The sequence below is a fragment of the Bactrocera neohumeralis genome, unplaced genomic scaffold (assembly GCF_024586455.1).
Source record: "Bactrocera neohumeralis isolate Rockhampton unplaced genomic scaffold, APGP_CSIRO_Bneo_wtdbg2-racon-allhic-juicebox.fasta_v2 cluster11, whole genome shotgun sequence".
Taxonomy (NCBI): Eukaryota; Metazoa; Arthropoda; class Insecta; order Diptera; family Tephritidae; genus Bactrocera; species Bactrocera neohumeralis.
This window is the reverse complement of record NW_026089624.1, coordinates 23,724,091-23,737,068: the sequence shown is the minus strand read 5'-3', so window position 1 is coordinate 23,737,068 and position 12,978 is coordinate 23,724,091. Positions and strand designations below refer to the sequence as shown.

General features: G+C 40.5%; 1 pseudogene; it reads right to left on the bottom strand.

The window, feature by feature from the left end:
- Window positions 1-436: 436 nt before the first annotated feature.
- The window catches only part of LOC126766059 (uncharacterized), a 45,722-nt pseudogene continuing 33,180 nt past the window's right edge, over window positions 437-12,978 (bottom strand).

The window sequence follows — 12,978 nt, the reverse complement described above, 5'->3', positions numbered from 1 at the left end:
TAGGAGCTTGTTGTTGTTGTTGTTTTAACGGAAATCTAATCCCCGTTGGGATGGTAAATGTCATTTGTGTTGTCGTCGATGTCATCTAACGGTAGGCCCAAGAAACGTGCTGTTTCGACGGGGTCGGACCAAAGGGAGAAGGGTGTTAGATGGGTGGGGTTTATGGGGCATGCAAAGAGGTGGTCAGTATCATGCGGAGACTCGTTGCATGCAGGACATACGTCGGGTATGTCAGGGTCTATTCTGGATAAGTAGGAGTTTAACCTGTTACAGTATCCAGAACGAAGATGCGCAGATGCGTTTCTCGCGGCAGCTGGAGCTCTTCGTCTGCGATAGGTGGTGGTTTAACTCCAAGAACGCCATTCACGGGAAGGGAGTCGGTGAATGTGTTAATGGCTCCGCTGTGAATGGCGGTCAGTACCTGCCTGAAGTTAGTTGCGTCCGAAGTCCGGTCGGCGTACTGTACGACGTCGTCGACGTAATCCAGGAATGACCTTTTGATGCTCCTAGGAGGCGGTTCCGCTCCAAGCAGATGACTGCAGGGGTGATTTCTGCGAAAGCATCCCAGCAGGAACTGCCTGGAGAGGAGTTCATTATGCTCCTTAACTGGGAGCATAAGCGTCTCACTGTGTAGGTGTTCAATGGGAGACATCAAAAGGCATCCTGTAGTGGTCCGGAGTGCAGTGTTCTGGCAGGTCTGTAGTTTCCTCATCTGCGTACCACTGCATCCAGGCGACCATATGGGGGCTGCGTAATTGAGAACCGGCCGGCCGATTGCCTTGTGTGTTGCCAACAACGTTTCTTTGTCTTTTCCCCATGTGCTGCCGGCTAGCGACTTGAGGATTTTGTTGCGGCTCTGTACTTTGGCGATAATCGCGGTCGTATGAGGAGAGAAGGAGCATAGACTGTCGAATGTTACACCTAAAATCTTGGGATTGTTGACAGTCGGAATTTTGACGCCGTCGACTGCAATGTTAAGCTCAAGTCTATACTCCTTCGTCCAGTTCGTAAATATGATCGCTGTGGATTTGGTGGGGGAAAGTGTGAGATTTCGTGCAGTGAGGAAACGAGAAAGGTCGGAGAGGTAGCTGTTTACCTTCGAACACATGCCATCGATTCCATTGCCCGACGCCAATATCGTGCAGTCATCAGCGTACGAGGTTATGGAAACTCCTTCTGGTGGTTGTGGGAGTTTCGAGATGTAGAAGTTAAACAGTAGTGGGGAGAGGACACCACCCTGCGGAACCCCCTGTTTAATTCTTCTCAGTTTAGATGTTTTACCTCGAAATAGTACGGATGACTGGCGACCGCTCAGATAGTTCATGGTCCACCTCTTTAGCCCTGGAGGGAGCGTAGTTGTTTCGATGTCCTGCAGTAGCGTTGTGTGATTGACCGTGTCAAACGCTTTTGACAGGTCCAACGCTACGAGGATCGTTCTTTCGCAGGGTGGTTTCTGGTTGAGGCCACGAACTATCTGGGCGTTTATGACGCTAAGTGCTGTGGTGTTGCTGTGCACTTTTCGGAATCCATGCTGGTGGTTGGCTAGGCTCAGGTGGTGAGTGAAGGTCGGGAGTAGCAAGGCCTCAAGTGTCTTCACTACTGGGGAGAGGAGAGTTATCGGTCGATAAGATTCCCCTTTGTTGGCGGGTTTCCCAGGTTTCAGTAGTGGGACCACTCTTCCGACTTTCCACACATCGGGTATTTGAAGAGTGGTCAGCGACAGATTGAGGACCTTGGTGAGATATCCTACTCCCGTCGAGCCTAGATGCTTTAGCATTAGCATGTTGATTCCATCAGGGCCAATGGATTTAGATGATTTAGCTTTTTTGATGGCACCCTGAACCTCCTCATCGGTGAAAGTAAGTGGCGCGCCTTCGTTTGGCATTTTGCGCAGCCGTCGGTTAACACATCGTTTAGCTTTGTCTACCGAAGGGTGCAGTGTAAATTGCCGGCTAAAATAGCTCGCGCACTTCTTCGGGTCCGAAGAGGCATGACCATTGAATTGAACTTCAACTCGGTCGTCTTATCTCTTCGGGTTAGACAGAGCTTTGACAGTAGCCCAAAGCTTACTCACTCCGGTGGAGAGGTTACAGGACTTCAGGTGCTCTATCCATTTCGTCCGCTTATGTTGGTTTACCATTCGCCGAATCTCCAAATTGAGATCCCTTATTCGGGGATCCCCGGGATCGGCATGGCGTAAGGTGTCGCGCTCATTAGCTAAAACGGCTGCTTCGGCTAGGAAATTGGGGCGGATTTCCGCGATTCTTCCAGCCGGGATGAAGCGAGCGGTAGCTGCTGCGATCACCTTGCGGAATTGACGTTCGCCAACGCATACGTCCATAGGAATAGGTAGAGCTTTGAAGGTGCTCTCAGTAAATTCTGTGAAGCCGACCCAATTAGCTTTGTTAAAGTTAAAATAGGTGCGGTTGTCCACAGAAACAAAATCAGGAGGCTTCTCGATCGAGATAATTATGGGCAGATGATCTGATGCGAGAGTTAGCATAGGTCGCCAGGTTATGCTGTTTATCAGACCACCGCTAGCAATGGTAATATCAGGCGAGCTATTACAGGTGCCCATAACTCTGGTGGGGGCTTCGTCATTCATTGTGCAGAATGTCGAATCGTCAATCTGTTCCGCCAGCTCCATCCCCCTACGATCATTTGACAGGCAGGAATGCCAAAGATCGTGGTGCGCGTTAAAGTCGCCTAGTACCAAACGGTTTTCACCACGAAGTAGCGCACCTATATTCGGGTGATATCCTGTTGGGCAACATGTAACTGGAGGGATGTATATATTAAATATTTCGAGCTCGACATCGCCTGACCGGATAGCTATACCCTGACATTCTAGGGTAGTATCCCTGGGGTCGATGTCTACATCGATTAGACGATACTGCACGGTGTTGTGCAATATGAAAGCTAGGCCACCACCATTATCTCGCTCGCGATCTTTACGTATAACGTTGAAACCTGCACAACTCAGAAGATCTGAGCGGCTGTTTAACTTGGTTTCTTGGACCGCAGCTATCGATAGACGTTCCCGATTCATTAGTGCAACTATCTCCTCGATCTTGCTCTGGAGTCCGTTGCAGTTGAATTGAAGTAGCCGGGTTTGTCGCGGGTGTCCGTGGGTGATCCTGGGGGTGAGGGAGTGACGTGTGGGTGGAATTTGATGCAGCTGTAGTACCCGCAGGGGCGGTTGTCGCGCTGGGGTGTTAATAGGCGACGCCACTGTTGTGAGTTGCGGGGGCAGACTCCTGCAGCATGGGGCAACGTATGAGTCACTCCACTCACGTGTGGTGCGCAGGCCGGAACATGCCGAAAAGTGACACCAGCCAGTACAAGAGTTGCACTTGACGGATGCCACGTTCCGACGTATGACGGTCTGACACACGGAACAGACAGTGCGAGGGACCAAGAGCTGCTGGTTGGTTCTCGCACGAGGATTGGAGCGGGATGAAGGTTGGGGGGGGGACAAGTTAGAGGGGGAGCTATGTTGCCTGATTGAGCTCTTAGGGACCGTAGAGGTCCTCTGTTGGCCACTCGGATTTGGTGGCGGTGCGGCGCGCCAACTATGTGCGGATTGCACAGCCGTAGAGGCTTGGGTCGCAGTATTGCGCAGGCAACATGGGGCCACGTAACGCGTGGTCCACTCCCTATGTGTCTTAAGGCCTGAACAGGTCTTAAGATGGCTCCATCCATTGCATGTGTTGCACCTGACCGAGGTGGAGTTTGGATGGAGCCGTTTTGCGCATACGCAGCAGAAAAATTCCTCCGGGCCCGGGTTGGACTCAATGCCAGCGCGAGTCAGGAGGATACGGAGCAACCCTGCTGCAAGGCGTTGCTCTAGTAACGACAAACACAAATTAACACTTACCGATCCAAACGGGGTTAGATCGCCGAAAGAACAGCCCTTGGTCGGATGAAATCCGAGTCAATTCCGGTGCGTAGAACCGGCTGTCGTGGGAATTGTAGAGAGATATGGCAAAGACCAGTGGAGAATACCCCCGTGCCTACTCCGCAGTCCATTTTGGACCCGTCGGTATAGACTGAGATGGTATCCTCCTCTTCTATTGAGCCTCTTCTCCATTCTCGTCTAGATGGTATCCTTACCAGGAAGTGTCTATTGAAGTCCAGCTTTGGGAGAATGTAGTCTGATTTATTAATGGTGAGCTTGTTTAGAATTACACTATGTCCATAGTTCTGCTGGTTCCAGCCTCCCAATTCTTTTATTCTTGTCGCCGCAATAGCTGCTGTTTTTTAATAAAAATGTCCATTGGTAGTTGATGCAGGATCACGTTGAGCGCATCAGTCGGACATGACCTGATTGCCCCAGTAACACTCGCACATGCTGCTCTTTGTATACCATTTAATTTTATAATGTTGTAATGTTTGTTTAGCGCTGGCCACCATACCAGAGCTCCATATGTAAGTATAGGTCTTATGACCGCCGTATACATCCACATGACTATACTTGGTTTGAGACCCCAATTCTTGTTGACGATTCTCTTACAAGTATAGTAAACCATGTATGCTTTGTTTATTATTTTTTCTATATTTATTTTCCAGGACAATTTGGTGTCAATCTCCACCCCCAAGTATTTAGCAGTGGGGGATAGAGTGAGTTTAGTACCGGAAGTTGAAACTGAGGTATTTTGGTTCTGCTTGTGAATAGCATCAGTTCTGTTTTGTTCGGGTTAACTCCTAGTCCATTGGTTTTAGCCCATAGGTTTAACCTTCGAAGTGCTCTTTCCATAATCTCGCTGACTGTTGAAGGAAACATGCCTGATACCAACAACACTATATCGTCTGCATACGCCACTGCTTTCACTCCTCCACCATTTAGTTGGAGGAGTATTTCGTTCAGCGCTACAACCCATAGGAGCGGAGAGAGGACCCCTCCTTGAGGCGTTCCTCTACTCACATAGCTTGTTTGTGTTGCAGCGCCGTTTGAAGCTATAATCTTCCTATTCTCAAGCATCGATAGAATCCATCTGCACACAGTGTCATCTATGCCACCATGTGCCAGAGAGTTAATTATCGCATTTACTTCTATGTTATTGAAGGCGCCCTCTATGTCTAGAAAAGCAGCCATGGTGTATTGTTTGTGATGTAGTGATTTTTCAATTACACTTATCACCTCGTGAAGAGCAGTTTCGGTTGATCGGCCCTTTATGTACGCATGTTGGGACTCCGATAACTTCTCCGCCATTATTGTTCTTACGTGTAGATCTATTAGTCTTTCCAGTACCTTCAGCATAAAGGAGGTAAGGCTTATAGGTCTAAAGTCCTTGGCATTCTCGTGTGTTCTTCTGCCAGGTTTTGGAGGGAACACAACTTTACTTCTTTTCCAACTTCTTGGGATGTAGGATAATAGAATGCTAGCTTTGTATATATTTTCAAGTCTTTGAACCATTGGTTCTACCAGTTTTTGCAACATTATGGGCATAATCCCGCCAGGACCTGCCGCTTTAAATGGTGCAAAACTATTTATGGCATACTTGATTTTGCTTTTGTCTATTATTTGGCTTTGATAATCAGCTGCGTTCAACGGTGGTTCTGCTTGAACCCTCGTTGAAGGTGTTTGCTGACTCCCGGGGAAGTGTGTTGTAATTAGTACCTCCAGAGACTCTTTTGCCGAGGAGGTCCAATTACTTCCCTCCGTCCTAATGTAGGCAGTGTTTATATGATCTTTGGATAGCATTTTGCTCAGCCTAGCGGTTTCTCTGCAACTTTCTATCGATGTGCAGAAAGATCCCAAGAGTCGTTTTTTGCTTTCCTGACTGCTTTTTTGTATCTTTTCATAATATCTTTATATGGCTGCCATATTTTGGTTCTAAAACTCTCACTGAAAGCTTTCCTTAGTTGTGTTCTCAAATTCTTGAGTTCACTGTTCCACCAAGGGAGAGACTTTCTCTTTTTCAAAACTGTTAGCGGAGTAGATTTATTGAAAGTCCAGTGGTATTTCTAAATTCTTTGGACAGGCTTGGTATGCCACGGCATCATTTGCGTCTCAAAGTAGGATCGGTCGTTATTATGTTTCGCAATCATCATGCCACGAAACTGTGTAATGGAACCCGACTGATTGTGACGCACCTATCGAATACAAGGGCAGAATGCTTGATTCTACGAATTCCTTTGAGTTCTAATGATTTAACATTTCAGTTCAAACGTATTTCGTTTCCAGTGAAAATTGCATGTGAGATGACAATCACCTAAAGATAGTCGCTTAGTGTGAGGCATAAATTTGGAAATGTTATGTTTTTCACACGGCCGTGGCGTGCTCACGAGTTGGAAAACCATTTTTTCTGTACACCGGAACAGAAACCAAAAATTTTGTTTATCAAGCTGCGTCACATTGAAAAAAAAACAAAAGTTAAATGATAAATTTAACTTTCTGTTCATTTCAAAACACATAATTTCACGCAGGACAACGGCTGCGGGGTCAGCTAGTTAATTATATAAAAAGAAATATTAATTAAGAATATAAGCCTATATAATTTTTTATCCTTACGCTGTTGACAACATTTTGTATTTCTTTCTGGCACAAAATATTCAGCCATGATTCCGCGAGTCAACTATAAGGCAGGCTCAACAAAACTTGAGCAAGAGCTCACAAAAGAGAGCAAAAGCTTGTTTTATGCATATGAAAAGGAGCGCAAGATCATCGAATTTATATAGTTCGAACTGAGCAAGACGAGATCAATACTGAGCAGTGAGTAAAACGACAAGCACCTTTCATTCAAAAAATTCAAGTCCGAGCTCAAGCTCACGTTTTATGCATGAGACGCAGTGTTGCGCGTATGTTGCGAAACTTTGCCGTTCAGGCAAGTTATTACCCATGTTGCCCACTCATGCCTCGGTTAGCAACTGTACATGAAAAGCCGTTGCGATTCATATTAATATGACGAAAAACTTGATAACGAATATTCGTCTTAATGCTTTTTATTTTGCTTTTTTATCATTAAAGTGAAATATACAAATTATGGTATAATACTTTGCAAATTATCTATCCTTCTTAGTGGAAGCAGAAATTCACAGTGCACCAGCTCCGATCCCAAAACTCACTACCGAAACAATTATGCAACTATACAAATTCAAGTGAAGTGGATCTGAATAATTTGAAATCATTGAATGACTTCTCTGGTGAATATTACTAGCAATTGGAAAAATTGGCTATTACGTTAATAAAGAGCATTAAACAATTTAGCCTTAATAACCATTCGCGGAAAAATAACAGAAAAGCGGTGCAAATCTGGGGTCGAATCGTTACATAAGTGCACGGATCGGCAAACATACGAAAGAAAATTACGTGATACGTCTATCTTATGCGGTGATTGGCATTATGACATACGATAGCAAACGGTTCGTAATGTATTTTTAATTCGCAATAGTTTTTAAATTCCGCTTTGGGTGGTATTTTTGGGTCACAATAGATGTGGAACTGTCAAAACTGTTGGGAAATTTTCAATAAACTAACAAATGCTAATTAAATATCAAAATGGATCCAACTTTGCTTTTTTATTTGAGCTCTAGTGAAAAGGGTGGGGATACAAAAATAGTGCGGAGATAGCTAAGAGGTCGTAGCAATAGCTTAGGTATAAAAAAAAAAAACAAATTATGAATCCTCATTAACAAGATTTTCTTTGTAGATGTATTGTTGAACAAAGCTTTAGAATCTTAAAAAGGCGGTGGAGAATTTTGGGATATGGCAAGAGAGGAAAGTATCACCCCACAAAAGTGGAAGATTTGCTAACGTTTGTGAGGTATTACATAACGCCTCACCGCAATCGACCAAACGATAAGAGACCAAATAAAGTATTCTTTAATAAATTTAATTCAAAAATGTATATGTCCTTAACCTTGTACATAATTTTATTTTTAATGTCAACTAAAATACAAAAATTTTGTTCATATAAATACATCATTTGTCATTGGTAGTTTGCGTTCGAATGACGATTTGAACGAACGGATAAGTTTATATACTCGTTCACGTATGACTTGTATGTCATCATGCCAGATTACGATAGAAGCGTTACGATCACATATGCCATAATACGAAATACAGGGGTCGAATCGTTAAATCCGTGCACGGATCGGCAAACATACGAAAGAAAATTACGTGATACGTCAATCGTATGCAGTGATTGGCATTATGACATACGATAGCAAACGGATCGTAATGTATTTTCAATTCACAATAGTTTTTAAATTCCACATTGCTTTGGATCGTATTTTTAGGTCACAATAGATGTGGAACTAACAAAACTTTTGCGAAATTTTCAATAAACTAAAAAAAGCTTTGTTTTTTTATTTGAGCTCAAGTGAAAGTGATGGGGATAAAAAAATAGTGTGGAGATAAAAAACCCAAATTATGAATCCTCATTAACAAAATTTTCTTTGTAGATTATCGTTGAACAAAGCATTTGAATCTTAAAAAGATGGTGGAGAATATTAGGATATGGCAAGAGAGAAAGGTATCACCCCACAAAAGTGGAAGATTTACTAAATTTGTGAGGCATAAAATTCACAAAAGTTACGACCCTCAAAACTGCGATTCTTATCACACACAAGAAATGGGCACCGGGGTAGCGAACCGCAATCGACCAAACGATAAGGGACTAAATAATGTATACCTTAATAAATTTAATTCAAAAATGTATATATCCTTTACCTTGTAAACAATTTTTTTTTTAATGTCAACTAAAATACAAAAATTTTGTTCATATAAATACTTTTTTTTTTTAATTTTTAATGAGATATTCCATTCATTGGTTTCTTATTTGTGTTCTTTATTACTAAAAATTATTAAAAACATAAAATTTAAAAAAATTTGCTCACATTTCCATAAATTTGTCTATTACGATTGGTAATTTGCGTTCGAATGACGATTCGAACGATCGGATACGTTTATATACTCGTTCACGTTTGTCATCATGCCAGATTACGATAGAAGCGTTACGATCACGTATGTCATAATACGAAATACAGACTTTTACGTGACGAGTGATACGTTCACGGATGTATCGATTCGACCCCTGATCTATAATATCATCAAGCAATAATTTCTACGTCAAAAAAAATAGATTACATGACTGCTATGCAGACCAGCTCTCAAAATATGTACTAAAGGAAAGATGATGAAGATCCACCAAAACAATAAATTATTCATGTGTATTATGATTTAATAAATCAAGCTCTGAAGGTAGTGTTTTTAAAAATAGAAATGACGCACGAAAACGAATATGTCGCCAACGCATTTGTAGTTCAGTTCAGTATAAAGCAGCATGCACATTCATATCAAATTTACGCAGCATACAAAAAAACGCAATGTACTCTGGTTAAAGTGTATGGAATAGCACAAACTATGCAGCACAACTCTCCCTACCAAGTCAAGTGAAGTAAGTGAAACCCAGCATAATTTTTATAAGGCACCACGATTTACCGACACTTCAGAGAACTGCGCCAAGGGATAAGGCCGTGCATATATTAATACATTTAGTGGCTACAAGTTGCTATTTAAAGTTGCTAAAAGCATACCTTTAGATAAAGCAATAACAACAAACACTTTACACGGTAGTTCAGTGATAATACATAATAAAATAATGAAAAAAATGTAGAAGGTTTTGAGCTACAAATTGACAAACTCATAGATTTTGATATTATTTGGGCGAAAATGTATTAAGAAAAATGAATGCAAAAATAAACTTGTTTGAATATGCCATACAATTTACGAAAGTGTCAAACCACTCAAAAAGTGTCACGTTAAATTAAACTGTAGAAAACAAAGAATTTGAACAAGAAATAATTAATGAAGAATAAATATCGAAATGAAATATTGCCTTTTAATATAGGAATTAAAGCTGAAATCGGGAAAGAAACTTATGTACCTGTCTGGGTTAGGCAATATCTCCACCCTTATCAGGATCTTGTAAAGAAGGAAGTACAGAAACTACTAGAATATAATATTATTAAAGAAAGTAAGAGCCCCTATAACTTTCCAGTATGCACAGTTTCAAAGAACATAATGAATGAAGAAGAAAAACTTAAAAAAGATGGGTATAGACTTTCAATTATTAAATAAACAAAAAACAAACCAGATATACATACGAGTACATATGTATATTCCAGATATTGCAATGACTTCGCAGAATTTAGAAGAAACAACATAATTTACTACACTATATTTAGAATTACGATTTAATTAGATCATAATTAGATCAGAAGACAGGGAAAATCAGTTAATAGAGCTAAGTATGAATTTCTTAGACTACCATTTGGGTTAAAATACACCCTCAAGCAGTGTGTGCATGTGTATATATATGTAGATGAATTCCTAAAATAATAATATAAAAACATAACCTATATAGTACGGACGTTACATAACCCCAAATGAAGCAGTAAAATGCTACCGTAAACTGTATGAGCACATTTATGTGGGATTTCCTTTCCCAAAACACGCACTTTTGTATTTAATCACTTATTTGAACTAAAAGTATAAAAGTCAATTTTGTGGGATTTCCTTTCCCAAAACATGCACTTTTGCGTTTAAGCATTTATTTGAAATAAAAGTATAAAAGTCATTTAAACATTTGTGGTTTAACTTAAAAGCTAGTTATAAGTTTTATAGTTTTTCTTAGGTTTCATTTCAGCAAGACACAAGTGCTTTTAATAGTAAACGTTGCTTATTGTTTTTCGCTCCAAGTTACATACTTTTCAGTTATTCTTAAACAAATTATTTTACACTCAAAGTTACATTTCAGTTATTCTTAAACAAACGTGTTGTAAAGATTCAGAGGCTAAAAGCGCAACCGCACGATGCCAAGTTCAAAATTCAAGTGTCTTGTTAGCGTCCGCGGGTTGGCTATCTCGGTCAAGTCAGGGTTGTTAATTATCGTACTTAGCACGGTTGCTGTTTATTTGTGCTAGACCTGGTTGATCGTACGGTCGAGGTTACTCGTCCCACATTCGGCCGTTCTGATAGTTCATTCGCCCCGAATGAATCGCACCATTTTTTAATGTATTCCAACACTGTGATTGTTTTTTGCGGTCCTTCGTGGTCTCCAATTTTCATTACCTCGTATCTGCCATGTTTATGCGTGGCAGTCACCTTATATGAACCCAAGAATTTAAGTTTCAACTTTAACCCCGGTCCGAACTGAGTTCTTTTAACTGCGACTAAGTCATTTATTTTATATTGAATTTCAGGTCTTCTCTTAGAATTATAGTTTTTACAATTTTCTTGCTGCAGTTTCTGAATGTTATTCTGTGCTTCTTTTCTCACACTATCTCTTTCTCTATTAATTTCTTCAACCATCTCATTTCGTAATAACTCTCTTAATTCTAAATCATCAGTACTGCGCATGTCTAGCCCCGTTAAAATTTTAAACGGACTGATTTTTGTACTTCTAGGGGGTGTGTTATTAATAATTTGCTGAATACGTCCTACGAACTTATGCCATTGAGATGGGTTTTCTTGTGATAATTTTGCTAGCATAGGAACTACAATCTTATGGATTCGTTCGACCTGTCCATTTCCTCTCGGTACCCCTGTTGCTATAATTAAATGCTGAATGCTATTTCCTTTGCAATAATCTGCGAACGCTTCTGACGAGAACGCAGTTCCCCTGTCTGAAATTATTCTCCTTGGGTTACCAAATGTAATCGACAATTTTACCAAACAATCAATAACTGATTCTGTTGACTTTACCGGGAATAACCAAACAAATTTCGAGAAACTGTCGACAATAACTAATATATGTTTGTATTTTTTCGTGGTTAATTCCATCGATCCTACATGGTCAATGTGAAGAGATGATAACGGTGTGTTTTCTTTATCTATTGGTGAAAGAAACCCTTCTTTCTACCCATTTTGCTTTCATTGATAATACACTCAACACAATTTCTAACCACTCTCTCCACCTTGGAACGCAAATTTGGAATAAAAAATTCTTTTCGCAGACAATCTTGAGTTTTTTTTTATCACTATGGCATACACATTTGCCCTTCTCTATAAGCTAACCTAATAATTTCCTACTCCATCCCTGTTAGTACTACTAGCAATTCTAATACTGGGTCTTTGTACAATAAGTCATATTTCACGAAAAAATCCATATACTCTTCCTTCTCAAGTAGATAGTTCAAATAAGTGATTAAATACAAAAGTGCGTGTTGTGGGAAAGGAAGTCCCACAAATTTGGGAAGAAGAGCAGCAGTGCAGTGTGAACAGCAAAAAAGAGAAAAAGAAAAGGAGATGGAAAGAGAACAACAGTAGCAGACAGCCGTAGAGCAAGCAGAGCGAAAAGTAGCAGAATAAGCAAAAGCAAGGTAAAGAAGAGTAGCATTGATTACTAGTGAAGATTCCAGAAGAGGAAAAGGTACGAGTCGAAGCGGCGAGCAAGCAGAGCGAAAAGTAGCAGAATAAGCAAAAGCAAGGTAAAGAAGAGTAATTTTGATTACTAGCGAAGATTCCAGAAGAGGAATAGGAACGAGCCAAAGCGGCGAGCAAGCAGAGTGAAAAAGAAGAAGAATGGCATCGACTACTAGCGAAGATTCCAGTAAGTGTCCAATTAGAAAAGTTTAAGAAAGTATATTGTTTATTTTCAATTAGTGATTCGGCTTATAAGCTATAATAACGGCGACACATATTAGCACTGACTAAAAATTGTAAATGTATCATAGCATATACGATTAAATACGTTTTTCTAATGCAAAAATTTAAAACATTAAATGTTAAAATAAAAAACCAATTTGCTATTAAACTTAAAAGAAAATTAAAAAAAAATTTACTGTAATTATATTATATTATATTATACATTATAAACGATTTTTATTATAAGATTACTTGTAAAAGTTCATAACCCAACATGGATACTGAAACCATTAAGGCTATGACGTTAGCGTTGCTAAGAGAAAAGTGCTTAGAACTGGGACTGACAACGAACGGAAAGAAATTAGACCTACAGACCCGCCTGATCC